Source organism: Panthera tigris, chromosome A3, assembly GCF_018350195.1.
Source record: "Panthera tigris isolate Pti1 chromosome A3, P.tigris_Pti1_mat1.1, whole genome shotgun sequence".
NCBI classification, from domain to species: domain Eukaryota; kingdom Metazoa; phylum Chordata; class Mammalia; order Carnivora; family Felidae; genus Panthera; species Panthera tigris.
Window position 1 is genome coordinate 28,722,516 of NC_056662.1, and position 19,110 is coordinate 28,741,625.

At 45.3% G+C, this 19,110-nt stretch overlaps 1 long non-coding RNA gene across 1 annotated transcript in view; it reads right to left on the reverse strand.

Moving 5' to 3' along the window:
- Positions 1-9,986: 9,986 nt before the first annotated feature.
- LOC122237244 overlaps positions 9,987-19,110 on the reverse strand; it is a 61,203-nt gene continuing 52,079 nt past the window's right edge. Inside the window, exon 4 of the long non-coding RNA XR_006215556.1 lies at positions 9,987-10,770. This is a non-coding gene — a long non-coding RNA (uncharacterized LOC122237244). The remainder of the gene's footprint in view (positions 10,771-19,110) is intronic.

Below are 19,110 nucleotides of genomic sequence, written 5' to 3' on the forward strand. Positions count from 1 at the left end.
ATAAAGATACATATGATAAAGGCCAGAAATCAATGAATTGGAAAATAAGAATAGAGAAAATTGCTCAAACCGAAAACTGCATCTGCGAAAAGATCATTAAAATTGATAAATCTCTAGCCAGTCTAACAAAGAAAACAAGAAAGAAGACATGAATTATCGAATGAGTGAAATAGATTCTATGACTACAGACCCCACAGAAATAAATGGATAATAAAATACTATGAAGGGGCTCCTGTGTGGCTCAGTTGGTTAAGAGCTCAACTCTTGACTTCGGCTCAGGTTATGATCTCATGGTTCGTGAGACTAAGTTCCAAGTTGGGCTCTGCAGCTGACAGTGCAGAGCTTGCTTGGGATTCTTCTCTCCCTCTGTCTGCCCCTCCCTTGCTTGTGCTCTCTCTTTCTCTTTCTCTCTCTCAAAATAAATAAATAAACATTTTTAAAAAATACTATGAACTTAAATTTGACAACTTAGTTGAAAAGTTGTGGTTCTCAAAAACCACAAACTACCAAAACTCACCCAAAAAGAAATAGATGACCTTAATATTCCCATGTCTAAGAAATCAAATAAGCAGCTTAAAATATTCTGAACAATGTAACTCCAGGGCCACATGATTTCATCAAAATATTAGCAAATCAAACATATATATATATATATATATATATATATATAAAATGTGTGTGTGTAATGTGTATAAATACACACGTGTACACATAATATATCTTTGCCAAGTGCAGGTTATCTTGGGAGTGCAGTCTGGTTCAGCATCTGAAAGTCCATGTAACCCACCACATGAACAGAGTAAAGAAGAAAAGCACATGATCAAATTAACTAACGCAGAAAAAGCACTTAAACCACACTCAAGATCCATTTTTTTTTTTTCTTGAAGGCTCTTAGCAAACTAAGATTAGAAGGGATCCTCCTTAACCTGATAAAGGGCTTCTACAGAACACAGGCAGCTAACATCACACATAAGAGTGAAAGGTTAAATGCTTTCCCTGGCTGGGAACAGGGCAACGATGTCCGCTCTCACTACTGACTCAACATTGCGCTGTAAGTCCTAGCCACTGCAAAAAGGCAAGAAAAAGAAATTAAAGCCATCCAGATTGAAAAGGAAGAAAAACTGCATTCACAGACAACATGATTGTCTATACAGGAAATTTCAAACAAGCTACAAAAAGGAAACCCTTCCAGAACTCATAGGTGAGTTTAGCATGGTCGTAAGATAGAAGGTCAACTTGTAAACTGTTATTTTTAAAAATGGTTATTGACTGTATTTATATATACTACCAATGAACAAATAGGAACGGAAGTTTTAAAAACAGTACCATTTACAGTAAGTCTTTAAAAAGTAAAATATTTAGGGGCGCCTGAATGGCTCAGCTGGTTAAGCGTCAGGCTCTTGGTTTCAGCTCAGGTCATGATCTCACATTCCTGGGACTGAGCCCCAGAATTGCGCTCTGTACTGACAGCACGGGGCCTGCTTGGGATACTCTCTCTTTCTCTCTCTCTGCCCCTCCCACACCTGCATGCATGTGCACTCTCTCTCTCTCTCTCTCAAAATAAATAAACTTTAAAAATTTTTTTAAATAAAAAAATTAAAAGTAAAAATTTTAAACTAAAAAAAAATTTATGACATTATTTTTTTCAATGTTTATTTATTTTTGAGAGTGAGAGAGACAGAAGCAAGCAGGGGAGGGGCAGAGAGGGAAACAGAATTTGAAGCAGGCTCCAGGCTGCGAGCTGTCAGCACAGTACCTGATGCAGGGTTTTGAACTCACAAACTGCGAGATCATGACCTGAGCCGAAGTCGGACACTTAACCGACTGAGCTACCTACCCAGGTGCCCCTAACATTAAAAAAAATTTTTTTTTAATTTAAAATAAAAAAATTAAAAGTAAAACAAAATTAAAAATTAAAATAAAAATAAATAAAAAGTCAAATATTTAGGCATTGGCCTAACAAAACATGCATGGGATCTGTATGCTGAAAATGTCAAAATGCTGATTTAAAAAAACCTAAACTAAATGAAAAGACACACCATTCTCACTGATTGAGAGACAACATAGTTAAGATGTCAATAATCCCCCAACTAACTGCAGCAGGGAATTCCCTGTACATACAGACAAGATAATTCTAAAATTTATATGGGTATACAAAAGGACTAGAACAGCCAAAACAATCTCGATGAAAAAAACAATGTTGGAGGGCTCGCAGTAACCAGTTTTAACATTTATTATAAAGCCACAGTAATAAAGACCTTGAGGTATTAACAAAAGGTCAGACACATAGATCAACAGAACGGAATAGAGAGTACAGGCACGGACCCACATAAACATGGCCAATTGTTTTTCAACAAAGTCACAAAAGCAATTCAGTAGAGAAAATACAGTCTTTTTGACAAATGATAGTGGAATAATAGGACACTCATATGCACCAAGAAAACACAAAAAACAAAAAACAACTAAACCTCAATGTGTACCTCATACCTTACGCAAAAATTAACGCAACATGATCGCATGTAAAATGTAAAACCTAAATGATCTGAAAGAAAAGATAGGAGAGCTCTCCATGACCTTTAGTTGGGCAGGGTTCACAGGACACCAAAAACATAACCCATTAAAAATTACTGGTAAACTGGGCTTCATGAAAATTTAAAACTTTGTTTTCTACTAAGAGAGTGAACAAACGGGCTACATATAAGGAGAAGATACTGGCAAATCACATATTCTTGCAAGGGACTTTTATTCAGGATATGTAAAGAACTCTCAAAATTCAGCAGTAATAACACAAAAAATAGGAAATTTGGGAGGATAATGGAGCTGTTTTGTATTCTTTTTTTTAATGTTTTTTATTTATTTTTGAAGGAGAGAGAGAGACAGAGCATGAGCGGGAGAGGGGCAGAGAGAGAGGGAGACACAGAATTGGAAGCGGGTTCCAGGCTCTGAGCTGTTAGCACAGAGCCCGACGTGGGGCTCGAACTCACGAACCTTGAGATCCTGACCTGAGCCGAAGTCAGACGCTCAACCAACTGAGCCACCCAGGTGCCCCACGGAACTGTTTTGTATTCTGATTCTGGTCGTGGTTATATCAACATTACATGTGTTAAATTTCATAAAATGGTGTATCAAAAATCGTCAGTGCCAACCTTGTGTAAATTGTTTTAAACACCCGATGACTGGGACATCTGGGTGGCTCAGTCAGTTGAGTGTCCAACCCTTGGTTTCAGCTCAGGTCATGATCCCAGTGTTGTGGGATGAGCCCCAAGTTGGGCTCTGCACTGACAGTGCGGAGCCTGCTTGGGATTCTCTCTCTCCACCCCTCCCTTGCTCATGCTCTTTCTCTCTCAAAATAAATAAACTTTAAAAAAAAAAAAAAAGAAGAAGAAGAAGGAAAACACCCCGTGGAAAAAACAGTAAAGCAATGTCTACAAAGTTCTGAACCAAAACCCCATAAGTTCATACCCAGTCAAGTTTTCATTTGTGTAACGGACATGGAGGCACAGAGACATTTTCAAGTGTGTGTGAATACAGGAGCAAAGAGACACGGTTCAAAAAAAAAAAAAAGTATTTATTTATGAAATCCAGCCAATAAAGAGTTAAACCAAACAAACAGTGGTGAGCACAGAATTATTTCAATATATAATCAAGATTAAACAGCTCTGGTAACAATTATGACGGCCACAAAGAAGTCAATGTTCTAAAATCTTGACAACATCAAGATAATTAACGAAAATGTGCACGTTTAAGAGGAGAAAATGAAAAGAATTCTAGGGGTGCGGATGCCATCATGTTTCACCACAGGGGCGTTCCATACCCTCTTGAATAAAAACCTAATTAAAAACCACTCTAATCCCGTATGTCCATTGTAATGCAGAAAAAAACCTAATCATTCGTGTTTTGTAAATGTTTTCTTAAATTTAAAGTGGTTTAAAAAAAAAAAAACTTTGTATTTTGAGGTAATCTTAGAATTGCAGAGAAGTCGAAACAATAATATAGAGGATTCAGTGTGGCCCTTCACCAGTCTCCCCTCACGTTAACGCTTTACATGACCAGATAGAGTTATCAAAACCAGGAAATCGGCGCCGATATAATACCATTAACAAAATTACAGGTCTTATTAAAATATTGCCAGTTTTCCCAATGATGTCTTTTTTCTGGTCCAGAATCTGATCCCGATCCCACATGGCACTCAGTGGTCACGTGTCCTTAATAATTTGCTTAGAGCGGGGCACCTGGGTGGCTCAGCCGAGTAAGTGTCTGACTTCGGCTCGGGTCCTGATCTGACTCGCAGTACTTGAGTTCGAGCTCCGCAGCAGGCTCACTGCTATGGGAGAGGGGTCTGCTTCAGATCCTCTCTGTCCCCTTCTCCCTCGGCCCCTCCCCCACTGATTCTCTCTCCCAAAAATAAATAAACATTAAAAAAATAATAATAATTTCCTTAGAGAGTCTGTTAAGACATAAGATCCCTTGTGTGAAGAAACATTATTTGAAAAAGAGCAATGACGTCAATTTCACTTTCGGTTCTTCTTCCTTCAAGTTGGGTAAAATTGAATACTCTATTTACAATACTGTTGCAATAACACCAGCGTCATATGAGTTGCATGAGGGATTACTGCCTCAATATTCATCAGAAAAAAACGAATCAAGTGCCGAGATGCTCTTTGAAAACCCTTATTTAGCCAGAAAATAACACCATGCCCAGGAACTACTGTAGGCAATGAGAAGCCTTCGAAAAGTTTTCAGCGCAGAAGGGATCTGATCTGTATGCTTCAAAACATACCTGTGGCTGCTATGCAGGGAATGAATTAGGGGCTCAACCCGACGGAGGCAAGTTGGGAAGCTGTTATAAGACAATACATAGACCATTTAGGAATCCACTGAGATCTAACTAATAGAAAACACGATTGACAGTGGCTTACACAAAAGACGAGTTTATTCTTCTTCTCACGAGAAATTTAGAGGTTGGCAGTTATTGGTGTTAAGCTATTTCATCAAGGATCCAGGATTTTTTTTTTTTTTTTTTTGTCTTTCTGTTCCATCTTAACACTACGCGGTTCCAAGATGACTGCCACAGCTCCAGACATCACATCCATGTTTAAAGAAAGAAAAACTCAGGAGGCACTGGGTGGCTCAGTCAGTTAAGCATCCAACTCTTGATCTCAGCTCAGGCCTTGATCTCAGAGTCATGAGGTCAAGCCCTACACTGGGCTCCATGCTGGGCATGAAGCCTACTTTAAAAAAAAAAAGAAAGAAAAATTCAGCACAGGTATAAGACCCCACACCTATCCCTTTTACCTCCGGGAGACTTCTGTTTCCCTCTTCTTGGTCATACCTCTCGTGCCTAAGAGCAAAAGAGGCTGGGGATGTGAGTAACCTGAGATAATGGGCATTACAGGCACAAACAACGACACTTTCAGTGTAGAAGAAGGAGGGAATGTACATTTTGGGTAAGCAGTTGACAGTGTCTGTCAGACAGGTGTGAGATGAAAAGCCCCAAGCTACGTCAATGAATGGGGGCTGAAGATGAGTGGGTACCTATGAGATATTTAGAAGACAGGAAGGGCAGAATTTGGTGACTGGCTATCGGGTATGAGGAGGAGAGAGTAATAAAGGATGCCTCTCATTTCTGAGCTGGCAGAACAGGTGAATGGGGGTGCGAGGACTGCAGAGAAAAATGCCACCTGCTATCTCCTTGGGGCGTTCAGTATACTGAACAACGTTAGGAAGGTGTTCCTCGGTTACATTTTAAAATAATAACCAAACAACCACCATCTAATAAGCATATACAGTGGGCCAGGCACGGTATTGAATGTTTTATTTGCATTATCTCATTTAATCGAGAGGTTAAAGGGCTTGCCTCGTAAAGTCATACATCTGTAGCATGGTAAAGCCAACGGCTCAGCCCAGCTCTGTGCTTTTCCACCATGGTTTACTGCCTTCCTGTTAAACCAGGCTGTGAAACTCCCACTTCAGAGAAAACCACAGGGAACCACAGGGAAATTGGAACATTTCCAGACACCAAATCCTCCATTAACACCCCAGTCGGACTTCCCAATGCCCCCACCCCCCACCCAGTCGTTTGTCATTCTAATGTCCCTAATGCACACCAAATCTCTTTGCCCCTAGCTCACCCCGAGCTCTTCTCCACCTCAGAGCTGTCCTTGGGCTCTTCTCTCTGCCCTGAAAGCTCCTTTGGGGTTCCAGGTGGATGGATGGCTCTTTCTCAGCCATCACCTCTTGGAAGCCTTCCCTGACTCCAAGATGAAGTCAAGTCCCCCAGGTAGAGGACCTCTAAACACTACCTACACCTCTTTTACAGCACTTCCTGGAGCCCATAACTAAAAAGATACAAGCATGATTATCTGTCTGTTTTCTGAACTCATGCCAGAATATAAGCTCCACGAAGGCAAACTATGTGACTTGTGTATTATATTCCCAGTGTCCAGTACAGTGCCTGGCACACAGAAGATGCTGCGGAGGTACTCCATGTCTGAAGGCATACATAAATGGCTGTAATTGACAGGTGGGTATAATGGATGGATGGATGGATGGATGGATGGATGGACAGACGGATGGACGGACAGATGGATGGACAGATGGACAGACGGATGGGTGGATGGACGGATGGGTGGAAGGTTGGGTGGATGGATGGTTGGATGGATGGATGGATGGATGGGTGGATGGATGGTTGGGTGGATGGATGGATGGATGGATGGATGGATGGATGGACGGATGGACGGATGGATGGTTGGGTGGGTGGGTGGGTGGATGGACGAATGGGTGGATGGACGAATGGGTGGATGGATGGATGGATGGATGGATGGATGGTTGGGTGGATGGATGGTTGGGTGGATGGATGGACGGACGGATGGACAGATGGATGGTTGGGTGGGTGGGTGGATGGATAGATGGATGGATGGATGGATATGATGAATGAAGGAACAAATGAATGGAGGAGCACATGGAAGGAGAGATACTATGTATGAACAGAAGGACAGCCAGATGGATGGATGGTTGAGAAGCTTTTCCTAGACCACCTATCCCAGAGGAGTCTCTGTCTCACATTCCAGATTCCTGGCAGGCTGCCTCAGGCTGCGGCTTTCAATTGCTCCCTTTTCCTTTGCTGACAAAGACTGCCTGGTTGGATCTCACCTGGGCCCACAGTGCTGGGAAAGTAGCCAAGAGACTCCAGATCTGACTTGGGTGTGCCGCAGCAAGAGACTGTGGGCTGATGTGGAAATATCCTCTCCCCCAGGGAGAAGGTGGGCCCATGCCAATTATGAAGCAGAAAGGACTCTTGAAGTAAATCTGTCTTGCACAACAGGTTAGAGTTAAATTTGACCTGAGCCATGAATCACGCTGTCAGTCTCCCATTCAACCACATCACTGAGCCAGCAACCTTTGTGAGTGTGACTATTTATACAGATACAAATTTATGTATGTATACAGACAGAGGCAACTGAAGCATTCTGACTAATTGTATCCTTGGGGAGTAACCCTTTTTTGTCGTCACTCTTTCTTTTGTGTTCAGGAGCAACCGGTTCAAGGATGTAGAGATGGAGGGCCTTGAAGGGCCAGAAGTGTGAGGGGCGGGAGATCACCAATTCACTCAGCAAACACTTCCTGGTGCCCACTCTGAAACGAGCCCTTGGGAGTAGGAGTGGGGTGGTGGAGGTGTGAATGAGTAAGATACGCTTTTCACCCCCATTAAAGTCTAGGGGCACCGCTGACCAACAGGAGGAAAGATAGTGGGTGGCTGAGGATTTAGACTCTTCTTTTTTTAATGTTTATTTTTGAGACAGAGAGGGAGACAGAGCATGAGCAGGGGAAGGGTGGAGAGAGAGGGAGGCACAGTCTCGGAAGCAGGATCCAGGCTCTGAGCTGTCAGCACAGAGCTCGATGTGGGGCTCGAACTCGTGAACCGTGAGATCATGACCCGAGCCAAAGTCGGACGCTTAATCGACTGAGTCACTCAGGCGCCCCGAGGATTTAGACTCTTGCAATCAAATAGATGGAGATTCAAATCCTAGCTTCACCTTGTACTTGCTGTGTGACCTTGGCAAGTTATGTAAAGTCTCTAAGCCCAAGCTCTCACCTCTATGGGTAAAGATAGATGCAAACTGTGCCTTCTGGAGTTTGGGTGAGTCTGGAATAAGACAATGAAGGTAATGCCTGGCACAGAGTCAACACTGAAGAATGACCATCCTCGTCACTGTGATCATCACACTTATTACTTTTTCAGCATTCACTGGGGGCCAGGTACCTGTGCTAGCTCATTTATTCCTCACAATGCCCCTGGGAGAGATGCTATTACTTTCCCTCAATTTTTCCAATGAAGAAAGTGTGACACAGAGATATTAAGTGACTGGCTCACGGTCACATTTATACTCACCAGTGGGGCCAAGCCTTGAACTCAGAATATAAACCCAGATCCAGGGGGGTCACAGACCACCCCAGGATATCTTTAGCACCCTGCTGGCACCCTTTTCGTAAATGTGATGGCCCGTGCTCCACGACAGAGGGGACATTGCTTCTTTGATCATGAATCATTGTTGAGTGCTAGGTATTTCGTAGGAGAAGCGTTGTCTGGTGTTGATGGCTCGAATCCGTGCTCTTCTCTTGCTTTAGAGAAAAGATCCATAACAATAGTGATGAGAGGAACAGTCGAACTTGAAAGGCATTGTACAGGGAAAGGCTTTAATTCGGATCAGGCTCTGATGTCACTTACCTGCCATATGGCTTTGGGCCAGTCAATTCCCCTCCAATGCCCTTTCAGCCACTTGTAGTCAATAGGGTGGGTTTTGTTTTGGTTTTTTTTGGAGTGTAGTTGACACACAGTGTTACAATAATTTGAGGTGTACAACACAGTGATTCAACAAGTTCAAACATTATGCTATGCTCACCCCAAGTATAGCGACCAACTGTCCCAACACATTGCTATTACAATACCGTTGACTGTATTCCCCCTTTTTAAATAGTTTTTTTAATGTTTTATTTATTTTTGAGAGAGAGAGAGAGAGCACAAGAAGGGAAGGAGCAGAGAGAGGAGGACAAAGAATCCGAAGCAGGCTCTGCGCTGATAGCAGCAATCTCAATGTGGGGTTTGAACTCATGAACTGAACTGTGAGATCATGACCTGAGCTCAAGTCAGACGCTCAACTGACCAAGCCACCCACGTGCCCCTCACTCACTATATTCCTTATGCTGTGTCTTTTATTCCCATGACTTATTCGTTCCCTAACTGGTCACTGTTTTAACATTTCACTAATATTATTCTTCACAGCAATTCTATGAAGGAAGAACTATTGTATCTCCATTCTATGGATGGGAAAAATGAGACATAGAGAGGTCAGGTAAATTGCCTAAGGTCAGACAGCCAGTAGCGACAGAGCCAGGATTCAAACCAGGTGATTGGCCCCACAGTCATCAGCCTTCTTAAGCATGACACTCTCCGGCTTTATTCACTTTATCACATTGTACGTATCCCCCCAAAGACCCAAGGTGGGTAAATATTTTCATCTCTACCTTACAGATGAGGACACAGATGCTCAGAGAGGTACAACCACTTATGTGGTCCTCCGGCTTAGAAGTGGCAGTGCCCCAAGACAGAGGCCAGGTCTGCCATGGGTGAGGAGTTCTTCACACTGCCATTTTCCTGGGGGGCAAATCTGATCAGGCCCCTTTCTCGATCAGAGAAAGTGACAGTTGGTCACTATCCTTGGGGTAAGCATAGCATAATGTTTGAACTTGTTGAATCACTGTGTTGTACACCTCAGTGGCCCCTCATTGTTCTCAGGATGAAGCCCAGGCACCCTAACCAGGCTTGACAACTGTTGCCCCATCCTGCTCCATCACTCACCATTTCCCCAGAGGACCTGGACCCCACAGGTCAAGGTGAATCCCGGACGAGCCCCCAAATGTGAGAAATAAACCCACGGACCCAATCAAAGGAGGGATGCAGAGACTTGGGCACAGGGAAGCGAGGCTTTAATCAACGTTCTTGCAAGAGCAGGTGTCTGATGGACAGGCACACTGGGAGCAGTCACAGCAAGCAATTTACCTTCTAGCTTGAAGTCCCTCCTCCGATTCCTCATTGGCTGAGTACTACAGAGGTTACAGCCTTGCCCAGAGGTCACCTATGCCCATGTAAGGCAAAAGTACATTCCCTGAGGTGACGCAGAGACTTCAGTTCTTTGGCGCGTGCTCGTTGCAAAGCCCATGAAAATCAGCTTGCCAAATGGAGAGGGGAAGAAGAACCAGGAAGTGAAGTGTCTAAGGGTTGGGACTCCATTTGGCCGGCAGGAGAGGGGGTAGGGGTCGTACATATTTCCAACAGGTTGCAAACCTATTGTCAACTAGACAACACTGTTTTTATGTGGTGTTTCTGAAAATGAATCATCTCCCTTACTTCTCACGCCACAGAGTCAAATGACATGTGGCTCCCGAGGTGCCAGAGCCCCTATCCCAGCTCACCTGGCATCCTGCCCTGCTGCCCCCGAAGAGCCTGGAAACTCCCACCCCACAGCCTATGGAAATACAACTACCTTTAAGCTCCTGTGACTTCTATGGGGCTGTGCCTGGTCCCCTCTGTTGACTGTATCGGGGGCCACTGCCTCCGATACCTGGGCAAACCCCACATGTGGCCCCCTCCGTGGACTCCACAAGCTGTCCAATCCTAGGAAGTGTTCAACAAATCCAGAGGCACTTTCTTGGGGAGATGTCCTGGAGGGCTCCCTGGTGGCTGGGAACAGCCTGACCCTGGAAGGCACTCTGGTAGGCGAGAGGAAACAGAGGGGGAAGGGAGGGAGTGGTAAGCACATGGGTAGCACCCTACTCCATCACCATTCTGAATTCGTTTCAGAACCAGAATAGACGCCTCTCCTTGCCTCAGTTTCCACATTATAGCAATCACCTCTCCACAGTGATGTGACGGCCTTGAGGATCTCACATTTGACTCATCCCAAAGAGCCTATTCATCCGTTTATTTTATTTGATTAATGTTTATTTATTTTTGAGAGGGGGGGAGGAGCAGAGAGAGAGGGAGACAAAGAATCCCAAGCAGGCTTCACATGGTCAGAGAAGAGCCTGATGCAGGGCTCGAACTCACGAACCATGAGATCATCATGTGAGCCAAAATCAAGAGTCGGACACTTAAATGACTGAGCCACCCAAGTACCTTCTATCTATTGATTTTAAACAATGGCAGGGCTCCCCTAAGGCAGACTATGCCCAGATCCTACCCTAGACCAACAGAAAACAAATCCGTGGGGGAAGGACCCAGGCATTGGTAGTTTAAAATGTTTCCCTTCCATCCCCTCCACCATTTCCAATCCCCTTGTGTGATTAACTCTCACTGGCCCTTGAGGTCTTTCTTCCTCCAGGAAGCCCTCTTGATGTCATTCTCAAAATCCAAGTTGGGTGTGCCTCCTCTAAGCTCCCACAGCCCTGCACATCCACTGTATTCACACTTATTGCCCTGGTAAAACTGCACATTTACTTTCTTTTCCCCTCTGAACCTTGACTGTCACATCCCAATTGTGTCTTATTACTTGCATGTGTCCCCAGAGTCTAGTTCAAATGCCTACCCCATCGTAAAAGACATTAATAACTGAAATAAATGGGTGAATCGAACGTTGAGGATGCTTCTGGATTTTTACTCTTGTAAATAACAGTGAACATCTCCATAAATAAGCCTTTTCTTGTGTTTTAGAACATTCCCCCAGAAGTCGAGCTACTGAGACAAGGACACAATGATTCATGTGTCTCTTGCTACAGGTATATGTCTCACTCCATACATTCCTTTTCTCCCTTCTTTCTTAGCCACCCATAGAGTTTGGGTAGGATTGACCTATCTTTAATCCCTTCAGGAAATTTTCAGTTTAATCCAATCAGGATATCCTATCACTCCCCACACCCACTCACTGCCACAAGCAGTGATGAATTTAAGGATAATTCCATGATAAAAGCTCGGGCTGTGGGACCAACCAGACTCAGGTTCAACACTTTTTTTTTTTTTCACTATCAGGAAAACGCAGGGCTCTGACCAGAGCCAGAAAGCGTATGGCTCCTATGCTGGTGACATCCATTTTGTGGCCATCAGGGGAAGCCAGTCCGGTTTCTGAGTAGCATTTTCATTTTTCCTTTCAAACATAAGCATCCTAACACATGCTGCCAGCTTGTTTTCCAGGGATTTGTCAACATTTGCAATGAGGCTGAAATTGTTTTAAACTGTTTGATAAGACAGCTGCTTCTAAGAGTTCAATAATTCAGGAGATCAGGGGTCACAAAGACTCCAGAATTTTGATTCATTCATACTGCTCCCCCTCCCAGTGAGCAGCAGAATATAAGGTCAAACGGTATCTGTCACCCTGACCTGGAGGAACAGGTAAATTGGAGACCAATCTCTGTTCCCAGACATCACTGTGATTTTTTTTCCTTAATGTCTGCAACTTTTAAGAGTAACTTTTCCTGTTGGTTCTTTTTTTTTTTTAATGTTTATTTATTTTTGAGACAGAGACAGAGTGCGAATGGGAGAGGGGCAGAGAGAGAGGGGGACACAGAATCAGAAACAGGCACCAGGCTATGAGCTGTCAGCACAGAGCCCGACCTGGGGCTCGAACTCATGAACCGTGAGATCATGATGTGAGCCGAAGTTGGACGCTCAACTGACTGAGCCACCCAGGCACCCCTGGTTTTTCTTTTTAAATATAAAACAACCTTGTTCATCACAGAAAAATTGGAAAATATCTGTATTTCAACTATCTATCGCTGTGTCACAAACCATGCCAAGATTTAGTAGCTTACCATAATTCTATGGGCCAACGTTCTGCGGGTCAACAATTTGGGAAGGACACAGTGGCCATGGCATATACTTGCACCACCATGGACCATCAACAGGGAGAACCAAAGGCTGGGATTGACTTGATTGCTGGGGGCGGAATTACCTGGAAGTGTCTGAACGTAAATGCTGGCTGTCAGCTGGGACCTCAGCTGAACACATAAAGAGGGGCTATCCATGTGGTCTGGGCTTCCTTGTAGCCTGTCTGCCTCAGACTGCCTACACGGAAGGTCAAGGTTCCAAGACTTACGTCCCAGAAGAACGTACATCTCCAAAGCCTCATGGTATTTTGTGACTTAGCATTGGAAGTCACATGACATAGTTTCTACCACAGTCCAGAGGGCATTCAGTCACGAAGGTCGTCGAGTCACTAAGTGGGAAAGAACAGAGGCCCCATCTTTTCCTGGCAGAGATAACAAATAATTTGTGAACATGTTCTAAAATCGCTACAGATGGGCACTGAGGAGGGCACCTGTTGGGATGAGCACTGGGTGTTGTATGGAAACCAATTTGGCAATAAATTATATTTAATAAAAAAATACAATAAAATAAAATCCCTACAATATTCAAACAAAAAAAGATGATATGCAGCAACATAGCCCTGACCACCCAGAGAAAATCAGAGTCAGCATCTCAGTGTGTACCTTTATGAATACTTTTTTATTTTTATAAAACTGGGCTCATTTTAGTCAAGACTCCTTTACTTGAAAGTGAGAGAAATCCAATTCAAACTAATGTAAGCAACAAAAGAAACGCACTGGCTCACGGGGCTGAAAATCCCAGGGACTTCAGGAACAGGTGGATCCAGGGGCTCAATGAATGTCATCAGGATCTGTCTTACCACATCTCTTGGTTCTACTTTCCCTTGTTTGATGCCATCTCAGGCAAGCTCTCCCACACTTGGCATGTGTGATTCTCAGGCCTTAGGCTTATAGAAAGAGAATTGCTTCTCTTCTGAGAGTTTTAGCATCATCCTGGGGATGGCCTTCATTGGCCCAGCTTGAGTCGGGAGTCCAGGGCCTCCTCTCATGACATGGCCTGCCTTGAATAGCCTGGGTCCCTGGTTTTGCCCAATTAACTTTCTACTTATGCCATTTATTAAAAGGCCCCTAGCTCACCTTTTAATTAAATCTTTGAATTGCCAAGTCAAAGGGCATGCATATTTTTAATTTCTTTTTAATGTTCATTTATTTTTGAGAGAGAGACAGAGCACGAGCAGGGAAGGACAGAGAAAGAGAGAGAGGGAGACACAGAATCCAAAGCAGGGTCCAGGCTCCAAGCTACCAGCACAGAGCCCCATGCAGGGCTCAAACTCACCGACCACGAGATAGTAACTGAGCCAAAGTTGTGCACTTAACAGGCTGAGCCACACACCCCAGGACACGCATGGTTTTAACGCTCTTGATGCCTTTTTTTGTAGACTGCCTTCATGAAAAGTTGTAGCAACTTCTACTCCCACCCACGTGAGTTAAGACTGGTGGTGATTTCTCCCTGCCCAGACCCATACGGGATACTAAAACTAAAAATACAATCTTTGCCAAAGAGACAGAATGGTATTTTGTGGTTTTCTTTTTTTCTTGTCTTATTGCTAGTGAGGTTCAATGAATTTCACTTCCTTCCATTTTTTCTTTACATTTAAAAAAATGTTTAATGTTTATTGATCTTAGAGAGAGAGAGAGAGCAGGGGAGGAGCAGAGAGAGAGAGGGAGACACAGACTCCGAAGCAGGCTCCAGGCTCTGAGCCATCAGCCCAGAGCCCGACGCGAGGCTCGAACTCACGGACCGCGAGATCGTGACCTGAGCCGAAGTCGGACGCTTAACCGACTGAGCCACCCAGGCGCCCCGGGGGCGATAATTTTAAACAGCAGTAGCTACAGTTATGGAGCGTTTGCAATGATCAAGCGTTGTGCCCAACACTGTCCATTCGTCATCGCATTTAACCTCCTCTGACATCATACGTGACACCTTCCTTTTGGGCCCCCTCTTGTAGAGGTTCACTCAGACCTCTGCAGTTTCATGGCTATAAAGTCCTCCCTCGTATTTCTGCAAAGAGGTTTCTTTCCTGTACCTTCCGCAGGAACGTCTCCGTTTCACCCCCTGCCTAGTCAGCCTCTTCACTTAGAGACTTGAGACCCACAGGAGGTAGGCAAGTGGCTTACTGCACGCGGTCTGGCCAACATCACCATTTCTTGTTTTCTCTCTCCCTCTCAGGAGCAGCATCATCCCTCTCTGTCCACACAGCAGCCTAGGAATTGCCGTTGGTGATTTTGGCATGCCCTGGCAAGGTTATGTGTCTCTTCCCCTTCACAGGCTTATCGAGGTATTTATTTCCATACATACAGCGGGAAAAAAGTGGACGATAAAATGTTCTCTAGGCTGTCCACATCTCTAAGCTGGGGGGCTGATGCTGCCCCATTTTATAGATGAGAAAACTGAGGCTGAAAGAAATACAATAATTTGTCTGAGGTCCTACTCTTACGTAGGCTAAGAAACTCCAAGGGATGCTGCCGCTTGCACAAGAACAATCTATTCACCCTAAACTTGACCCCAGGCCTTCCCTCCTGCGGTTGCCGGTGTTGACCTCGGACTGTACCACATTCTCCCCTCCTCCCAATATCTGCTGGGCCAGGTAGGGCCATCTTTCCGAATCCTGCAGCCGCCAAAACAGCTCAGCCTGGAAGAGCTGGAGAGGTCAGTCACAGACACACGCCCGTGTCAGCGTGAAAGGCGACCCGCTTGTGACCTCCAGACCCCTCTGTCTGGCACCCCCAGGGGTCAGCCTTGGAGAACAGGAGACCTGGGGTAACTTTGGAGGGGCTCACGGCTCCTCGGGCCACAGGTAGAGATCAGCTTGTACCGAGGCTGGCAAGTGACTCATTCAGCCGGATGCTTTCCCGTTTGCTCAGCTCAGGCAGCTCCTGACGCAGAGCCGAACTTTCTCCTCTGCCTCATTGTGTGCCTGTTCTCGGGGGCGGGGGCTTTGGGTGGATTTCTGAAAAGCAATTATGCTTATTACTGGTTAGGATTTCAGAAGCCTGCTCTGTTTGCAGAGTGCACGAATTCCCAACCCTTTCCATCACTCATGCCTCCTGACAGCCCCATTTTGCAGGTGGAAAAATGTGCCGACGCAGAGCAGGGCAGAGAGGCTGTAACCGAAAACCAAAGATGGAGAGAGAGAGTCCTGGCAACGTTATTGGGGTCCGTGGAGCTCCCAGGCCTTCACCCTGGACATCTGGGTCACGTGAGCCAATAAATCCTCTCCTTTACTTAAGCCAGGTCGAGGTGAATCTCTCTCACGTGCAGCCAGCAGGCTTCTGACTATTATGCCTCTTATATGTGGGATCTTTAATACACACATGCGCACACACACCACAATATATATATTTTAGAAAAAATATATAAATCATCTATTTTTAAACTAAATGTTAATATATATATTTTATATATAACATTTTTGCTTATTTTACAAACTAAGGGCTCATTTTAAAAATCGAAACCAGGGTGGCTCAGTTGGTTAAGTGTCTGACCCGGCTCAGGTCATGATCTCACAGTGTGTGGGTTCGAGCCCCGCGTCGGGCTCCGTGCTGACAGCTTGGAGCCCGGAGCCTGCTTCGGATTCTGTCTCTCTCTCTCTCTCTCTCTCTCTCTCGGCCCTTCCCCTGGGTGCGCTCTCTCTCAAAAATAAGTAAACGTTAACAAATTTTTAAAGAAAAAAAGAAAAATTGAAGCCATACAAAACTGTGTACGGTGTGGATCTGAAGTCAAGCATAACCGATGAAGCATCGGCAGGGCTCCTTGCAAATTCCCATTACGGCGAAAGGAAACAGGTGGAAGGGGTGAGCCACAGGGGTGAAGCCTGGGAGGGAGAGGACGGCAGCAGCAAAACACAGAAGCTCTGCAGCAAATGGACAAAGGGTGACCGACCTGGCAGAGCTAAGAGATCTGAAGCCCGGGTAAGACCGCAGAGACCAGGCAAGCCATCTAATTTGTGCCTGGACGCCCCAAAAGGCTTAGGAATTGGAGGTGTCATGTGCCTCCTGAAACAGGGTGTGGACAGGGCAGGAAATGGCAGGTGTGTTAGAAGTCTGTAAAAAGCAGCAGTCAGGTCTCTGCGTGGGGACCCCTCACCCAGGCAGAAGACTACAGGGTGTCTTTCTGGGTTGAGGCAAGTGACTCTGGCCTTGGGAGTTTGCATCCGGAAGCCAGGAAGGGGCTGAGTTAAGTGAGAGGCATAATCTGAAGGCTGAGGCCTTCCTCTCCTCTCTACTCTGAGAGGGTCAGGCTTTACCCCACCAGGCCACTGGAAGATTCCGTCGTAGAAAAAATGAGCAGCCCATGTTTTAACGTTTCTTTTTGAGAGAGAGAGAGAGAGAGAGCGTGCCAGTGGGGAAGGGGCAGAGAGAGAGGGAGATACAGAATCCGAAGCAGGCTGCAGGCTCTGAGCTGTCATCACAGAGCCTGAGGCAGGGCTTGAACTCACGAACCGTGAGATCATGACCTGAGCTGAAGTCGGACACTCAACCGACTGAGCCACCCGGGTGCCCCTGCCTTTTGCATTTTAAATTTCATAATGTGCTGTGGACACATCCCGTGTGTGTACATCTAAGTCTCTTTGTGCGGTAGACTGGTATGTGAGAAGAACAAGACGTTCATGCAGTCTCCAAGCATCACCCCACAGGTTACTTATTTACAGAGGGAGGAGGGCGCTTTTCTGGTGAGAAATCTGATTGGTGACCACCGCTTCAAAGGATCAAATCTGGCATCATCAGTGAGGGGCTCACTAATACCACACGCCTTCTTACGTGATGTATTAGTAAGCACACATTTACTTGTAAGACATTGCCAAAAACGCACATCCTGAATCTAGCTGGGAAGAAACAGACAAATCTCGAATGCGAGATGGTCTCCTAGACTCTTCAGAGATGTCCATGTAATAGAAGAAAGAAAGAAAAAAACAACAGCCCCAAGAACTGTTCTAGATGGAAGGCAACTAAAGAGATACAACAGCCAAATGCAGTGGAATCCTAGACTGGAAAGAAGCTAGCTAAGAGGACATTTGGGGGACAACTGGGGAAATTTGAATACAGACTATAAATCTGAATATAGAATGTATATAGACCGTATTAATTAGAGTCTTACGGTTGTGTTTCTTGGGGCGCCTGGGGTGGCTTCAGTCGGTTAAGTGTCTGACTTGATTTCGGCTGGGGTCTTGATCTCAGGGTTCATGGGATCGAGCCCCGTGTGGGGGGCTGACGGCACAGAGCCTGCTTGACGTTCTCTCTCTCCCTCTCTCCCTGCCCCTCCCCGCCCCTCCCCAGCTCACGTGTGCTCTCTCTCTCTCTCTCATACACACAAAATAAATAAGCAAACTTCAAAAGAAAATGTGAAGTATTACTGTTGTATTTCTTGAGTGTGGCACAAACGTGACAAATTGTTGGCAATTGGTGAAAGTGGGTGAAGAATATACGGATGTTCACTGTACTATCTTGCAAGTTTTCGGTGAGTTTGACATGTTTCACAATAAAAAGGTGGGGGATAAGTGGCTGACCTCTGGAGACCGATCTACACGATCCATTTGGGAAGGAGACTCAGTCTCTCCAGGCGTCTCCTCTGTCAAGACTGAGCATAATGGAACCTACCTCATGAGCCTGTTGAATGAAATGAGATCGTGCCTGCAAAATGCCTCTCAGGGCTCCTGACATAGCAAACGTTAACTGTCACAATCATCTGCCTCGTTCTCTTTACTGGATGCAAAATTCCATTGTCTTGAGTGTCTGTTGATTTGGCAGGAAAGTCACCACCCAGCTAATGAGCTCTGCTCTTGTCAGCGCATGATGAGATGACCACAGTGCGTGCTGTCTGCAGGGATTGGAGCAGAAAGAGGTCTCGCCCGACTGTCGAATTTGGATGCCTGGTCAGTGGACACCTGCCCCTTTCCCTACCTCCTCTGCGTAAGAGCTTCCTTTTCAAAGGAAAACCCATGCCATGTGGTGTGACCTGTGTTAACTCTGCTGCTTCTACTGCCAGTGGGGCAGCGACCCACCCAGTCCTAGACAAAGCCCTTTCCTCCTGGTTGTGGCGGTTACTTTAAGAATAAGCATCCCCTTAGACAGAAGCCTTCCTGGGAGTCGTTTGCCAACACAATCTGGCACACCTGTGATGAACCAGAAATACAGAAATAGATCCAGCCCAGGGGCACCTGGGTGGCCCAGTCGGTTGAGCGTCCAACTCTTGATCTCGGCTCAGGACGTGATCTCAGGGTTCGTAAGTTT